The sequence below is a fragment of the Ischnura elegans genome, chromosome 4, assembly GCF_921293095.1.
Source record: "Ischnura elegans chromosome 4, ioIscEleg1.1, whole genome shotgun sequence".
In the NCBI taxonomy this organism is placed as follows: Eukaryota; Metazoa; Arthropoda; class Insecta; order Odonata; family Coenagrionidae; genus Ischnura; species Ischnura elegans.
The window spans coordinates 48,335,800-48,354,001 of NC_060249.1; the positions used below are offsets into that span (position 1 = coordinate 48,335,800).

Genomic DNA, 18,202 nt, shown 5'->3' on the forward strand with positions numbered 1-18,202 from the left:
CCGAACTCACGATCTCCTGTTTACTAGACAGGCTCTTTAACCAACTAAGCCACGTCGCCATCGCAATAAATACACCATACTAAAGATAGAAGTACATAACCTTATTTCCATGAAGCCTTATATTCGGATAAAATGTGACGTTATCCGAATGTGAGCCCACAATCGGAAATACAGAATAACCATCCTGAGCAAGTCACACGCATCGTCAGTGTAAAAGAACCTGCCGAAAAAACCTTAATGATCCACATAAATAGTAGCTGAAGTAGCCAGTAAGTAGCTGGCACCACTCGTGCAGAAAACTGTCTTCCCGTTATAATCAGGGAAAAAAATTATGCGAAGTTTTCACCGAGAAGTATATTTGAATTAATGACACCATAGATTCATAATCGGCAAATTGAACTGTTTTGTTGTTCCACGTTCGTAAAATAAAGAAATAATTGAGGAATTAGAGCCATTACAAAATTATAGGCACCGGCGAGATTCGAACTCACGATCTCCTGTTTACTAGACAGGCGCTTTAACCAGCTAAGCCACGGCGCCGGTTGAATGTCGGTCTATTCATCTATTAACATAGAAATCAATAGCTTCACCCCCATGAAGCCTCATTTGTGTTTAAAATGCGTCGTTCAGCTTCGCTCACAGGTGGGGTACACGGCATATAATTCTAATGCACCACTTCACAGCCCCACACTGTGGCGGCTCCCAATGTCAATGACGTACAGGTGTACAGCGTTATTAATAACTCATTGATGAAGTATAATCTGTACCTGCAGTAATCTATGCTGCAGTAATAAAATTGATGGTTTAGTTTTAAGGAGCATCACATAAAGGACGATTTAATTCAATAATAACGTAGGAAAACGTCTTCTGGGATGGATATTAGATTAGTAAGATAGCATATCAGATGTCATCAAGAGAATTGACTAAATTAATTAAGATTATTACATAATTATTGAATTTTGCATTGAATTAAAATGGGCTGTAATTAATTAACCTTACCGAAGTATTGTAATGAAAATCCTACACACTAAGCTTCCCATGCGAACGTTCATTATAAAATCATGTTTATAGAAAAAAATGGCAACAAATTACCTGTAGGGACTACTCAGCGTGAGATTCTAGAATCTATGCCTCAACAGCGGCATTTATAGAAAATTTAGCGTGTAATATGGTAAAATTAACGCCAAAATCAGCGTGAAGTTTGGTTAATTTTGAATAAACGAGAAAAGGTAACGTGGGTAGCGTGAAACTGAGGAACGCGCAATGTTGAAATCACTTTTTTAATTCGCCTTTCATCCGTGTTTTGTTTGCTGTAACCGTGAATCGTGGAATATGGTTGAAAGAAAATACATTCCTCAAGGCTCAGGCTTACTCTTTGCAGGGCAAAAAGGTGGAGAGTGATCTTGAGACACGTAATCTTAGCAAAAAAGCTTCCGTTCTCAAACGTTGCTCGCGAGCCTCATCCGCATTTCTTCTAGACAATAAAAAGTATGAAGAGCAGAGAAATATATTTCATGTATCTACTCAACCAGTATGTTTCATATTATCGATTATACAAGTCCCCCGCCACCTTTTTTCCCAGCAAAGAGTACGGCCTTGGGGAATTTATTTTCTTTCGACTGTTAAACGGCCGTATTCAATCACTCATACCATGGAATACGGCATGAATGAAAAATAACATAATATATAACATGGAATATATTGGTAAATTATACAATAGACTCTCAGCCAAAAAAAAATAATTAAAGTCATTTTCAGTTCCTCGCATGCGGCAGTTAACATAATTCACAGTGTCCAGCGATATCTGGTGGAAATGTTTTATATCCATGAGAATAAAATAAAATGGTAACCTTCTAATGGTAACATTGCTATTGTTTCCTAAAATTGATTTTTAAATAATAAAAAAAAACCGTAAATATTCCTGACGTAAATGGCGCACAAACTGATACATTCGTTCATTTGCAACAATATCTCGCATTCTTTAAATAACTTTTATCAAAATGCGGCTGATTCCACATTCAAGTCTCCTGTTGATACGTAAGTATAAGTCATGTGCGTTTAACAGAGGAAAGTGTAATTACTTTCAATGTGGTGTTTAAAGAGGTCATCTGACCTCAATTTGTACATGAACATTCCAATTAAATATGTACATAAGACCCTGCCTTTTTTTCTACATTTTAAAATTAGAAACGCGCCTAACCCTCTGTGAACCTGCATTGAAAAGAGAGGGGGAAGCCCGCTGGGAGCGGGCGCATCATGCTCGTTTTATTTTATTCTCATCCGGCAGTTAGTTGTTAGTTCTGATGGAGAACGATAATCTATTTACATTACGCGTGATTTATTTATAAAAAGCACAAACGCTGTTAAACTAATTTTACGTCAAGTTCTTAATTAAAATGTATTCATATTTTCCTTTAAAGTAACCTAAAGTACGTTGGTAACGTCAAAGATTGAAGGTGTAGCTCGGTTTGTACCTTTGCTCAACAACTGTAACCGCCATTGAATTCGCTGTTAGCATAGGTACGTGATCCGATATCTTTCGTTGGTATCAATGTCCGACTTCCTCCGCACGTTAGTAGCGTGGAGTCAGTCCGTAAGGTCAGGTACGAAGCAAAGAATGACACCAGCACGCACACGAACCTACCCCTCGTATTCCCCACACCCCCCTTGGTGCCATGGGGCACCAGTCCCCAACACCCGTTGCTCGTGCTATGGTGAATGCGAGGTGGTGCGCGGACCTTGAGCGCTCGATAAAAAAAGAGCAATTATTTATCAATTATCCATCTTCACCCCGGGGTGGGCGTGGCACCCTTTAGCGCTGTCATTTGATTGGGTGACGTGAAACGACGCGGAACGCGCAAAATGGTGGGGGAATGTAGGGGAAATAGGGGAGGGGAAGGTTTTTAGGGGTCAGAGGAGAAGGGGAAGTTGGGTGAGGGTATCCCTACCACTATCATTATTTATTTTTTTTGTTCAGAATCCGGTGTATTGAAATAAACAACTCGTGCCCGCCGGGTTAACGGATTTGCCAAAAAGCGGGAAAAGTTTGGAATTTATACACAGAGTTATCGTAAAAGAACGGTGCTTTTTTTGCACTTTTAAAATCAAAACAGAATAATTAACATTTTATTTTATTATTTTTCAAATTTTTCGTTTCAAACAGTGGTTTTGCGTAATTAATAAAGTTCAACATAGGAATTTGTTAATTAATCAATATGCATTATTATACTTTCAGTATTTACTATACATTTCTTATCATAAAATAATGGAGCTTTTTTGAACATGGTTGAAATGAAAACAGAAGGACCCAGTGTTTACATTTTCTACTTTCAGAATTTTGCATCCAAAACAGTTGTTTCACATGGTTAATAAATTTCGATATTTGTGCCCTTAGTCTCTCGAAAAATGTCAAAACGATACTCAACTTCAGTCCAAACATTAGTTAATATTCATTCATTTATGGTCGCCATTGTTTCATTAATGCTGTTTATTAAGTGGTACAGGTCGCGAATTTTTTGTCTATAAACAACGCTTTTGATGTACCCACACAAGAAAAAATCGCAAGGTGCGAGATCTGGTACCTATATTCCTATGCATTACTGAAATCACACCAATCGTTTATGATGAATCCTGTATAACGGCTACGAACTCAACTGCAGGACTATACAATGATTTTATTTATAAACAAGACTAAGAACCTTATTTGAAAGCTATTTTTACTATTCAGAACATTTTAAGGCCGACCATAAGGGCTCGCTAAGAGCGAAACTCCTAACATGGTAAAAAAAAACTTTTGTGCTCTGCCATCTCTTCAATGGGTGGGTGATCCCAAAGCTACTCGAGAGACACACATGTTTACAAGGATCTAGTATCCACACCCTGAAATTTGCATGGGGAAATGCATGCGATTTAAACATTAAATAAGTACGTCTAGAAGAAAGATTAGCCGAGAACGAGTGATATTTCCTCTTGGGCATCTAATCGGAATTACAAATACCATATTCTACTTATAACCTGCAAGAGCCCCAGAAAAATACCACATTTTGAACAAAATCGGCGCCTCTATTGTGACTGATGTGCTTGCTATCTCTTAATTATGCAGTGTCGTAAATCAAGTTTATGGCTAATGCTAAAAATGACCACTTCCGCTTCTAAAACCTACAAAACAGGTGTGCTACCTCACGCGTATCGGGATACAATTTAGCCAAGGCCAAGAGGTTAATCATCACTTTGTACTTTTAAACTTTCCCCTATCAGTCAGGCTAGTTAAAGAATCAATGCTGTGGATTCTAGCATTATTGTGGATACAGAAATGCAATTTACATGAGAATAATGGAACTGATTTTATCTTCCTCCCCCATGTAAATAGGTATTTGTTTCGAAAATAGAATTATGTTAATTTATTCCTAAGCCACGTTTGAAATTTAAGTCTGCGAGATCGAGATGGTTTGGATAAAGAAAAGGATTCGTCTCGTCATGGCGATAAATGAGAGTTCTAGATCTCTTAGAAGGATTGCGATTAATCTTGAATACCCTCTGGCCTTGAAGATTTTTGTCTCAGCCATGAGAAGGTAGATTAACCACCAAAGTCTTCATAATGTTCCCAGATTGAGATATTCATCGCTAATGATAGCTTGACAAAGGTCATATAGATTGGTATTAATAATTATTTATTTACTCCCAAAAATTCATGTTGCACAAACTAGTGACAACAAACCCCAGAGAGCACACACATAAACGCAGTAAGCATAAGTATTGTTAAAATGAAACACCATCATAATAAATTTTTCATTTTTTCTTGAGAAAAAAGCCCGTCTTTGGCAAGTTTTAACACTTTTATTTATTCTTTATTTCAGCGGACCGTAAATCTTTAGCTTAAGTTAATCTTGTTCTGTTTGTAACAACGTTTCACTAATTTCTTATTATTATATTCAAAGATATTAGACACACTCGCCAAATTGCCACTTATAGCATAAAACATTTTCAAGTCTTCAAATAAATACACATAATTTAATGACAACAATTTGAGGGCAACGGACAACGAAAATTAGTGCCCATTAGAGCATTTGGTGATATTACACGATTTTTTTTTTGCAAGACGAGTGGACACTAAAATGAATGATATAGTAAATAACTTCACTCGCATTCATGCGCAAGGATGCACATTAAGGATGAAAATCGCAATGAAAAATTCATTTGGTTTAGCTAGGACTCGATCCCGGAACTTCCGATTACCGAACAGGCATGCTAACAGTTACAAAACCAAGTCTTGGATTCCGGGATGTATGCGTTTGAATCCAGGATAATCCAAATGTTTTATCCTCCGGAAATTTTATCATTGATGCAAGCTTGGTATTACAAACCTTTCATTTTGTAATCCTTTGTATGTGGATGAAGAAATATAAGCGAAATTTTTCTCACTAATTACTTAACTCAGTGATACCTTTCCACAATGGAAAATAAAAAAGTATTATACTTATTATGGCTTACTCTAAGCGTGCAATGGACACTAACAGAGTTTTTACCGCAGAGTTACATTTTCAGGTGACTTTGTTACGAAAACTAAAGTTGCGTCCATTAAACATAGAGAGTGAGCCTTAAATATAGTGATATTTTTATTTTCCACTGTGAAAGGCATCTTAAAAAAAGGCTTGAAGGTATTTAAGAGAAATATTTCGCTTACATTACTTTATTCACTCACGGTGGATTAAAAAATCAAAGACTTGTAATACCAAGTTTACAGCAAGGATGAATTTCATAATGTTCAAGGATGATGTACAAAATGAAACTTTGATTACATAACTAAGTGAAGTAATTTAGGTAGCCATGGAGAATATACTTGCGTTATTACTACTATCACACAAATATATGGTGCTCACCAATTAACATTATGAGAAACGTTATTTAAATTTACAGTAATATATATGTATAGACATTACATCATTAAAGGATAACACATATCCTACATGCTTTGTCTTGCAAACAGACAAGACATTTTTTTATGAATGAAGTACAACTTGTCAGTGCCAAACATGAATCCGGTAATCCATAACATATTTTGGCCCCTGAGGTTAAGATGTATCGTTTTTATTACGTTAAGGTTGGTTAAGTAAAAGAAATATGGCCGTAACATTAGGTATACACAATCTTAAATACACTTGCTCAATGGGAGTGGAAGGGTAGTGACAAAAGGTGATGGGAGTTTAAGTATAGGGGAAAGGGATGGGAAAACGACAACACCAGAAAACCCCTACATAATGATTATTTACGAAATTCCCGAAGTGTGTGGGGGAAACCAATCGTTTGAAATTATACGTGAGAAATTCACAAAGTGTTTTCATTCCAAAATGAAGCAATTTCGCACAGTCACGCCGCAAACTATTGATTTTATTGGATTACTATGTTACAGATTAGCTACAATTGTAACGTTTCATCAACGATGTTGATTTTCACATAAACCGAGCAAAAATAGTAGAGAAATTATTGTTTACTTCAATAAATAAAATAAAGTAAAAGTTTTTCTAAAAATTAGTGATTGGAATTTCGTTTTTTACCTCTAAAAATGAAGCTTTTAACGTCAAAAAGCCTTCGTAAATTGAAATATCTACGACTACCTGGAGTCAATTGTAAAAAGAAGCGACTATTCTTTTTGTGGATAGCATAAAATGGCCGAAACGTATCTAAAGCACAATCACCACAAGCTTCAGATCTCTTTAATCACTGGATATTACGTAATTCAGCATTCTCATGGTAACTGCTAAGTGCACCCAACAAAATGTTTGCGTTGCGATTGATAACTAAGGAGTTAAGGGTATTGGTAACTAAGGAGTTGCGACCCCATGTTAATAGGACAATAAATGCTTACAATTGAAATTATAAAATTTCTTAAATTAAAATTTTTCTTCAGATTCGATATTGTAGACTAAGTACAATTTTAAGATATTCGTAACGATATGAGATGCACGTATGAATAAATTCATCAGGCGGAGTCACAATCGTCACCGCTGGCGAATTCAGCATAGGAAAAACATTATTTCATTGGGCAGAGGTGCAATCACATGATTTCTTGTCATTCCCATCGTATTAGGAGGAATTATGGCACGATAAATCGGATCGTAAAAGCGATACGCTCGCGATGGAACGATTTTCGTTAAATTTCAAGGCTATAACGAAGAAATATTTAGGAAAAAAAGGCATTCATTATGGTTCATCATCATCATCATAAGTCAACAATCGTAAGATTAAAATTAACTGAGGCTGGCGAGATATAGTGGAATGCCATCCTGGCTCAACAGATAGGAGATGGCTATTTTCCACAAGTTATTGCGAACCGTTTCGACCTCTCAAGTACACTGTAGTGCAATTCCGAGAGAACGCGATTTGGCAATAAATTTGGCAACTACACAATTGATTGGGCAACTTTGAAAATTGACTGGACCGGGTATTTGAAAATTAGACCCTACGTAAGATGTAAATATTTAAATTAAATAATTTTTTATTACTCCAAAATATTCTTAGCACTGAGTTCACTCACTTGAAGACGCTACTATTTTACGAAACCTAAGTTGTGCCCATTAAAATAAATATAGGAGAGCGGTAGAGATAGCTGAGTCAAACCAATCTTGCCATTGAGTGAACTATGATTAGATGATACTTTTCCTTAAATTTATTGCATACCGTACAACTCATTTCAACGTTTAGGTAAGGAAATGTTAAGAATTGTTTGACGTAGCTCTTCATGTCGTTCTCTAATGTATATATCTTAACGGGCATGACCTAGGTTTCGTAATATAGTTGCATCTTCAGGTGATTGACCATAATATTGAGAATTCTTCGGAGTAATAATAAAATAATTAATAAATTCTTATGCCTTACATAGGAGCTGACCTGCCAATACCCGAACCAACCGCTTACCAAAGTTGACCGGTCATTCGAAACTTCACTATTTTCTTGAATAAAAAACTAAATTTATGGTATGACATGCATTTAACACGATACCTACCCGCTGTTTAGCAAATTTTTGCGATCTCTCTCTCTCCCTGAATTAATCGTCTTGGGCAAGATGCGCTCCACGGTCGTCTTTTTGCACGGTCGCATTGTACCAAGCGGAAACGAAAGAGAAATCCACAGAACCTAGAAAATAACGAGTTGACCATATTATACTCATTCTGGGACCGGAAGAGAATATTGCGCCCGCAGAGCACGAGAGTTAAAAAAAAAGAAATTGGGAATGCGCCAACTCGAGGTCATTCGCGAGACCTTACATTACCGGAATTCACTTAAATTACGAAACCTTACATTACTGGGATTCACCAAAATTACGAAAGATTCTAATTAACGACTCTAAGGAACCGTGGGATCGGGGAAAGAAAAATTAAAAAATGCAAAGTACACGTTACGACGTTACGTACTTCAGGAGGATTCACGCGTCGATGATGTTGGCGAAGCAAATGTTGGATAGTCGACGACTTTGTCAACGCTTCCGGACGACGGTATTGCTCATCAAAACTCGACATTGTTGTCCTCAATCTCGTCAGGAAATCGACGAACGCAACTCTACCAATGGCTTACCTTCAATGCTTGGCAAACAACGGAAGTACTGCATACATTTTTATAAAATTTCCATTGTCGTGGAATAGAGGAGTGAGGCATGAACGTACAAAGTACGCCGCTGTAGTGGATATAGATCTTGATCACGTAAGCATCATGACACGATCAAGCACTGAGAGAAGACAGTCCTACGTCTTGATAAAAAGTAACGTTCGTTTCTAAAGGCCTGTTTACACGGTACATTAACACGCACGGGGTAATGTCTGAATAATAATAAATCTTTATTTTCCCGGAGATCCGATACATTTGTATGCATAGATATAAGGCACGTTATAATCAAATACGTATATTCCATATTACATGCAATTGAATATTTTAACATTAAGAGGCAATGAGATATTCATCGATTGAATAGAATAACTTACATTTTAAGTACCTTTTTATATCGGATTTAAAAGCATTAATGCTTTTTATTACTTTTAAACATAATGGCAAATTATATTACAGCTTAATGCCCATTTTTTTGGGCCCCATTTTGGCAGCTCTTGTTTGCACATAATTCTGATGAATATCATTTTTTGTTCTAGTTTGATGATGGTGAACAATTCACTTCATAATTGTCAATATTGCTCTTTACATACACTACGGTTAAAAATAGATGTATGCATGGAATCAGAAGGAGATTCAGGTCCTTGAAGATTGGCTTACTGAGGGATCTATTAGGCTTTTGAGTGATTATTCTTACAGCTTGAAATGTATGTACGGGAGAATGAACGCCAAAATGTACCGTGTAACCACCCAACTTGTGCGAATGCATGCACAGAAAATATAACCTATTCTAATTTGGTTCATGCATTCAAAAATGTTCCGTTCCGGTCCACAAAAATCATTCATGCAAACAGACATTAACGCGTGCGCGTTAATGTATCGTGTAAACAGGCCTTTAGCTGTTACTTGTAGCCAACGAAGCGATTTACGATTATTTCATCAAATTGAAAATGTCATCATCATCATCATAAGTCAACTAACCTAAGATTGGTTTGACACAGCTCTCCAATCCATTAGCCTTTTCATAGTGAAATGTATTTGGGAATGTACTTGAGCAAATTTCTACGGCTTCTGGAGAATGAATCACATTATAAGGCGGTTGCAGGTGCGTTAAAAGCTGCCCCGGAAAACCATGTTCTCCCCAACCAGCCAATTAACGATATCATAATTTTGGATAGCACATGTTTGTGTTTCGTGAGTAGTATGTTTGTTTGTGTTATCAGGAACTTATAAGTTAACAATGAGACATTATTTAGAAATAAATAAGTATGACAATTTTATATAAACATTAATTATTTAAAAATATATAGCCCAGGTTGGGTAACACAAGGTGTAGAAGACAATGAAAGATACAACAAACACTCAAACGATTAAATTGTGTGTTTTTTTCTATCTTTCATTGTCTTCTATACTGTGTATTACCTAACCTGAGTAATATTTGTGTTAAATATCTCATCGAGGAATAACAAGAAGTGTTAATTATAAAATAAATATTTTTTAAGAGCAACAGGAAGCGAATTGCATTAGCAAAAGAGGCGTTCATGAACAGGAAGGAGCTTCTGAGAGGATCGTTATGTAAGAGTTTAAAGGAAAGGTGAGTGCAGAGTTAGATCGGGAGTGTAGCGCTCTACGGTGCGGAAACGTGGACACTTAGGAAGGAGGGCGATAGATGATTGGAGGCATTCGAGATGTGGGTATGGAGAAGAATGGAGAAGGTGAAATGGACAGAAAGGAGGAGGAACGACGAAAAATGGACATGGTGAGTGAGGAAAGGCAGCTTTTAGATGAGATACGGAGGAGACAGAAGGCATGGATGGTGGGAGTGCTTAGCGGGGAGGGGATGATGAAAACAGTATCAGTGGGTAGAATGTTATGGTAAACGAGGGAGGGGAAGGAAAAGAATAGGGTTTTTAGATAGATTGAAAGGGAGTAGGCCTTACAGTGAATTGAAGAAGGCAGTGCTGGAAGGAAAGGGAGGCTCCCAGATTACATATGGGGCTGAGAATACAAGCATGGAAGTAAGGAAACAATTCATCAGATGCTACATATGGCGTATATTTCTCTGTGGAAGCGATGCTTGGACGTTGACAGCAGCAGAGAAGTCAAGAGTGGAAGCATTCGAAATGTGGTGCTACCGAAGAATGATGAAGATAACATGGATGGACCGTGTGAGTAACCAGGAAGTGCTAAGGAGAGTGGGAGAAAAGAGAAGCCTCCTAAAAACCTTAAGCAGAAGACGGAACAACTTAGTTGGCCACATTTTAAGGCATGATAGCCTGATGAAGACAATCGTAGAAGGACAGGTGGAACGGAAGAAGGGCAAAGGACGGCCCCGAATGAGTCACATACGACAGGTTATAAAGGATGTAAAAGAGAAGAAATATGTACCTAGATATGAAAAGGTTAGCGGATAGGAGAGAGGAATGGAGAGCTGCGTCAAACCAATCTTAGGATTGTTGACTAATGATGATGATAAATAGTCGGAATTAGCTCCGTCCATCCTCTCGTGAAAATCCACTACGCCATCTTAACAATGCAATATTCAGCAGGGATGACGTTTTCTCCTTTATTATTGAATTAAAACGGAGTTTACGTCAGGATCCTTATACCCCACCTACCTTACCACCCCATAAATTGTTAAAAATGTGTCGTAAATAACGCTGTTCACCTATATGCCCTGTGTATACTTAACATAGGAAGTAGCCGTGAGGCTGGTGAGTGGTGTATTAGAATTGTACGCCGTGTCGCCTACCTGTGAGCGAAGCCGACTGACGTACTTCTAATTCAAATGAGGCTTCATGGGAGTAAACTCATTCATACTGATATGTTTTGTACATCAACTGGCGCCGTGGCTTAGTTGGTTAAAGCGCCTGTCTAGTAAACAGGAGATCGTGAGTTCGAATCTCGCCGGTGCCTAGTTTTTTCGTAGACTCCAATTCCTTACTGCCTTCCCTTTTTTAAGAACTTTGAATAACAAAGTCATTCGTTCCACCGGACTTAAATCCGTAACGTCGATAGTTCAGGTATAGTTTTTGTTGATAAATTTAGCATGAAAACACACAGTATCACAGCTATGGCAATTTCTTCTCGAATTATAACAAGAAAATTTTTTTCTGCAAAATTGGTTCCTCTTGCATGTACATAGCTTCTGTGACCATCCACGTGGATAACTAACGAATTTCGGCAGTTTCCTTTAACACTGATGACGTGTGCGACTTGGCCTGCGTGTTTATTCTGCATTCCCGACTTTGGGCTCATATTCGGATAACGTTACATATCTGAATACGGACATCGTTTTTAGTTCAATAACTGACCGCCAACGGCGTGCGTGTAACGGATCACTTGAAGGGCTCACTTCCGAGGGAACGGTTCATTTCTATCGTGTCATCGTTGTTGCCTCGAGCAATTAATGACTTATTGAACAATTCATTTGAAGATCCAGCTCTTCTTCGAAAGTTGTAATTTTCATTGGGAAATAGGGAATAACTCCAGGCATATAAGGTGCAGGAAGAATTCTCGCAGTTCTACACCGGGCAATTGGCTGCCCCTCTCCCAAACATGCAGCCAATTATTCGGTTGAGAACCAGAGAATCATTTCTGAACAAATAATAACTCCCCTGGTCGATTATTTGCGCCCGGGTTTTCAACCGGGTGACCCTGTAAATTGTGACCTATATTCTAGTTATCATTGCTGTTGCCTCGAGCAAAGAATGGCTCATTACATGACTCATTTAAAGATCCAACAGCTCTTGGAATGTGGCAATTTTTAATTGGTCACTCAGAATTGCCCTTCAGAAACACAAAGAACAATATCTTCGCCCCTTTTCACAGCTTGATTACTAACCTGTAGTGTTCCTTCTGATGTAATGCACTAAAATAGATTCATCGATATGATGGACTATCATCGACGGAGAACTGGAAGCAAGTGAAGGAGTTTTGAGATGTCCTCACACTGACCCGCACACTACCGATAGGGTGCTCTCCAATATTGGCGGAAAAAAGGAAAAATATACTCTGAGGGGAGTAATGATAGGATATGGGGTTTGACTGGGACGAATTTTTTTTTAAGGGAAAATCGGGTCAAGACTTTTCTTAGAAGCCACTGCCTTGAAATATGGATGTATATCGATTTATCTTCCCAGATATGGGTGAAGCTTGGGAAGTAAATACTTATCTTTTCATAGACCAGAAATGTGGCTGAAGTTTAAAAAAGTGTTAGAAAAATCTAGAGAAGTTATATTATTTTTATTTCGCCAAAAGATAAAATGCACGAATATAATATTTTTATCCTTTCCGGAGGTTAAGTGGGTCTGAATATTTAGAAAAAAAACAATTCAGCAGTGGTATTGTACGAAGTTTCCACAATAATGAAATAAAATTTTTCATTTTTGTCGTGTACCGACTTCATTTTTTTTTTATTCCTTTCGTGGTAATGGTCTACGGTTGTGAATATTGGCGCAATCGATATTACATCTCCTTTAGCCAAATCTATATCGTCCCTCTATCCAGGCACATCTTTTCACAGGAACATTGACTCAAAATGTCAAACCTAGAAAGAAGTCAAAAAGAGCTAATGCCAGTCATCGTTGCTGTTAGAATTCTTTTATAATGTGGCGATAGCATCCTAGGATCTTGAAAAGCTGGAATCTTATCAGACAATTAAAATTTAAATGCAGAAAATGCCTCTGCTCATGAGCACCTCAGAAGTTCATGTCAAAGTAAATACTTCAAAGAAGCTAGACTGGACTACGTAGTAACCGATAGTTGATGTCGGCAATGTAACAATGTTTCGTCGGGAAAATGACGAAGCAGTCACAGAAATAGAAAAATTATCCAATTTATGCATTTGAGAAGACGCATTATACCCGTATATTTTGTGACATAATACTCGTTAAAAATTTATGAACATCTACATGAAATTTTCAGGGCATTAAAACGCTTGGCAACATGTGCCTGTACATCAAATTTAAAAATTTTACACAAGTATTTTCTCATACATAAAATTTTTATAGTTTAATCGCCTCGCAAACTTTGATAGTGGTCGATCCTATCCACCGTGAACATTTTTAGTCGGTAATTAAAGATTTAAACGAGAAATATACCGCGAAAAAAAGACAAAGCATGTCGAACGAGAGGGAGTAACCGGCTGGATGGGAAACCACAAAGCAAAAACTATTCAGTTTCAACGTTTTCAAACCAACCCAATTTCTTCAAATCTGAATGTTTTTCCCAAAAAAATAGAGTCATCCGTAGAAATTGAACGACATTAGATCCTGACCAAGTTACCACCCAGTGTAGTAAAATATTTATGTGTCATTCTGTAGAGACAATCGATGCATCACCAAAATATTTCACTGGAATCCTAAAGCCGGCCATAGGAGTAACGTATCTCAATATCTTCACAATCGCAAACAAAAATTATTCTGGATTAAGCGCAACACTGGCGGTCTTTTCCAAGATGGCAAGACGCGCATTTTCTCGGCCTGACTTAAGGAGAGGGCATCAGCATTCCATCGTTTCGAGTTCAGTGAATAAAGGATGTAGTTTTGATGTAATCAATTGAACTCGTACATCTCGATCTTTCATATCGAACATCGAAACAAACGTTGAGAACCATATAATTTATATCCCCAATTTCAAATGCTTTTTGCAACCAATTAAAAATTCATCAGGAAGTCGAGGGAATCCTCCAACTCCTGAGGAGCATCTTTAAGTCTGCACGAAGCGAGAAAGTCTTGGGAACACTTTCTTTCCTTCTCCCTCCGACCAGCCTCCACCGATTGTTCGACCGTGTGAAATAGCCTTTATAAGTGAATGACGTCCCAATTACCATTACAAAACATCTGAGGAAAGGCGAAGTCCAAAAGGAGACTGGCGATCCACAACGAAGAACCAAGGATTACGCTCAAAGTAGGAACGTAGCAAGGGTAATGCTCTAAGCAATTTTCTGGCAGCATACCTGTTTAGACTTCTTAGCCAATGAGAAAATACTTCCAGACGTTTTCAATTAGTCAGTTTTTTCTTGTAAGAAACCATCGCCGTCACGAACAACGGAAAGAAGTCTAGTTAAAATATATAAAATTTCCACTTTATTTACTTTTGTATAGCTAGCTAGCGTACTTAAGCATAAAATAAATGACAATTTTAATTTATGTTCTATACCCCGCATGAATTAGCAGATGCGAAAGTTACGTTCGAAAAATAAACGTAAATTCTAATCTCGCTCATACTTGCGTTTTGGTATTTCAATTATCTATGAGCACATATAAATAAAAGATGGTAGCACTTTTCCACAATATTTTTATGCGTACGACACGTTTCGGCTCACAGAGCCATCCTCTGGCACAAGACCCTTGGTCTTGTACCTGACCAAGATAAGACCATCTGATACAAGACCAAGGGTTTAGTAGCCGAAACGCGTCGTACGCATCAAAATATTGTGGAAAAGTGGAAAAGAGCTACCATCTTTTATTCAAAAATGTCGAACTTCCGACATATAACGCCTCAATCAGTTAAACTTATCTATGAGCAAGGTGTTTTCACGTGCTTGCAATATCATGATATTCATCAAGCTAAATCTATCAGAAAAACAAGAATTTATGACTCATACCTTCCTAACTCGGCAGAAATGCCAGGTGACGAGCAAAAGAAACGATTTATATTTTTAATTGTGCACTGAAATTAAAAACCAAAAATTCATAAAACTGAAAAAGACTTGAATACATTTGCAAATAAAGAATTGTTTTTGCTTGAATTTTATTTTTTAAATGTCATTTGTTTAAGATAACTGTCTCAAACCGGCCAAATTTTGAGATACGCGTTGTTAGAAATTAGCCATCGATGTTTAGTATTTGGGAAAATTTTGTTTTTTTGAAGTTCCTACGTCAAAATCGTATTTACCGACCTCGAAAGCAAATATATAACCGTCTTGGGTTTCGATTGGTAATTTTGGCGTACTTCTGGACCTCTGTACGGCATGTGGGGTAAAACGTAGATCTAGATTAAATCATACGTTCTGTTTTGATTCGGTGATCAATTGTTTTTGCAAACCCTCCCAGGACTCACGTTTGGGGACCTACGCGCTTCGTTTAATTTCGAATGTGGGTCAAATCCGTTTGAAGCGTCTCGTGACGTTATCTAGATATTTTGCGGGTGATTAATAAGGGAAAAAATTAAACCCCACGCCCCAAAATTCTAAAGATAGCCGTCTGTAATCCGAATTCCCCGGATCAATTAACGAGAGAATTGATGGCACGCGATAGCTATGCGACGCGAGGAGGAAATGATTCGGCTTTTGCATTCTATCACCATGGAAATTATTATTTGGAATCGGATGGTGACGAAAAGTATCTTAAAATTGACCGAGCGTGAAATTATGGCAATAAAATCTGAAGCATTATTCACGTAAAGTATCGATCCGATTGTAATTGTACGATAAAAAGATCTTTAGATCTCTTGCACTCCCTTGTTTGTTTGTTAAACGATCATCAAATATTTTGGGCGATCAAATGGAAACAAAATAATATTTATCGAGTCTATTTCACTAAGCGTTTTATTTAACCCGTTAACGCCTAGCGGTACCATATGGTACCAGCTGGTAGTGCAAAACTAAACGAACTTTTTTTGTTATTTATTGTAATTTGTTCGGGATTTTGAGAATTTTAAACTAATAAGCATATTTATGATTACGTTTTTCTGAAAAGTTTGCCTATTTAAGCAAGATTTGACATTTTTGAGTAATTTTGATAATTTATTGTTCAAAATTGAAATTTTTTAAACGTTTCTTGCATTAAAATGTGAAATTACTAACGCCTATTTAATTTCGATTTTTGACCCCTTAAGGGCCTAGCGGTACCACATTGTGCCACGCCGTATCTTCAAGACTATTAGTGCTAAAAGTATTAATTTGCATCTAATCAATCAGATTTTACAATTGAATATTATGAAAAAGTTGGGATGAAATTGTTAATTCAGGCGTTACCGGGTTAATAAGGGTTCTGCACCAATTGAAAATTTACAATCGAATTTCAGAATGCTAAAACTTCTATTACCATGGGATAAAGTATTGCTAGTTCGAATACTATTTCCGAAATAGATAATTTGATAGCAGAATTATGATTGCTTTACGTCGCAGAGCACGGATTTTTAGCAGCAGCGGAGCAGTAGATGTCTCACTGGGACTATATTACTTGTAATAATCTCTGGGGCTTCCCAATATTGGCCAAAGAAATTGATCTTCACATCTTCGTTTTTTCAGCGATCAATCTCGCAAATAATACAAGGGGACTTAAGAATGGAACATTTTTTTAAAGCATGGTAAAAATAACCGAATAAAACGGATTTTTTGAAAACAGCAATCTTGTTTTCGCCAATCATAAATACCCATGTTAACAGAGATCGATACGAGTGAGCGAAATTTATGGTATAAAATGCCTTTTACTTTACTTAAAAATCTCTCATTTTTCTAAGGAACGTCACTTTTTGCCACTGCTTCCACCTCATAGCGTATTTGCACGACAGTCAAAAGCTAAATCAGACACGATAAAAAAAAACAGGTCTCTTTAATTTTTTAAAATTCAATCTCAGATTTCACGTTACCTTAATGTTGAACATTAAATGAAGATAATTTTTTCTCCACTTTAACGTGTCGCCACTTACAATTGACATACGAAGAACTGTACCACGGCTTAACAGATACAAAACATTAGGTCAAATATATGTCAATTCGACAGTTAGTATATGACAATCTATCAAAACAATGTGTATTTATTAATTTTGAATCCATTAAAAATGCAACAGCGATAACACACCTATTTTCTAACTTACCTCATACATTTTTTTAATATCTCTATCGTTTGGAAAAGACTAATGTCTAATAATACTAAATATTACATATTCGTAAACCATGGTCCTGAGGATGTCAATTATAAATCGCAAAAATTTGGCGTAAAGAAAAAGAGATTTTCATTTAATGGGCAACAAGCATTGACCAAAACCTCAGAACCTTAATTTTTTAAATAACTACCGTAATAAAAGTGGAGAAAGAGCCCATTAGATGGTTATGTCGTGTTTATCTGTACGTCTATCTAATCATTGGCCAAGTAGAACGTTTGTGAGAGGTACAAACATCAACTCAGCATTAACATTTCATTGAATTCCTACATTAATAGTTAAGTATTATTATCCACCCCACACTCGTTCAGACACGCAATCATAAATTGTAGCCAAAAATGGAATTATTGATGCGACTCTATTCTTCCCTCTTGGATCAAACATTTGAAAAAAATAACAACTGAAAGATCATCGCTGTGTTTTGTCTTCAAAAAAACATACTCACCTCTCTAGATATTTACAAATGAAAATGCTGATACAAAAACCATTGGCATAACAGAATATGATGACTACAAGTGAATCTATCGAGGTTTATCGACAATTAATAACAAATAAGATTTTTATTTTAGAAGATGCTTTTTCCTGGCGTAACATGAAATAGTGAGCTTGTATTTCCCACATTTAAAAAGTATCATAATTCAGCTTTGGTTAATGTTGTACGAGCATGCAGTAGTTTCATGATCATTAAATTTGTCAACACGAGAAGCTGTTT

The 18,202-nt window shown here is 36.9% G+C and overlaps 1 protein-coding gene and 2 non-coding genes across 3 annotated transcripts in view; 1 reads left to right on the forward strand and 2 right to left on the reverse strand.

Annotated features, from left to right (window-relative positions):
- Positions 1-18,202, reverse strand: part of LOC124157405 — a 65,872-nt gene that overhangs the window by 29,960 nt on the left and 17,710 nt on the right. The window lies entirely within an intron of this gene.
- Positions 467-540, reverse strand: Trnat-agu. The gene has a single exon. It is a non-coding gene; the product is annotated as a tRNA-Thr (tRNA).
- On the forward strand, positions 11,441-11,514 carry Trnat-agu. Its single transcript has one exon. It is a non-coding gene; the product is annotated as a tRNA-Thr (tRNA).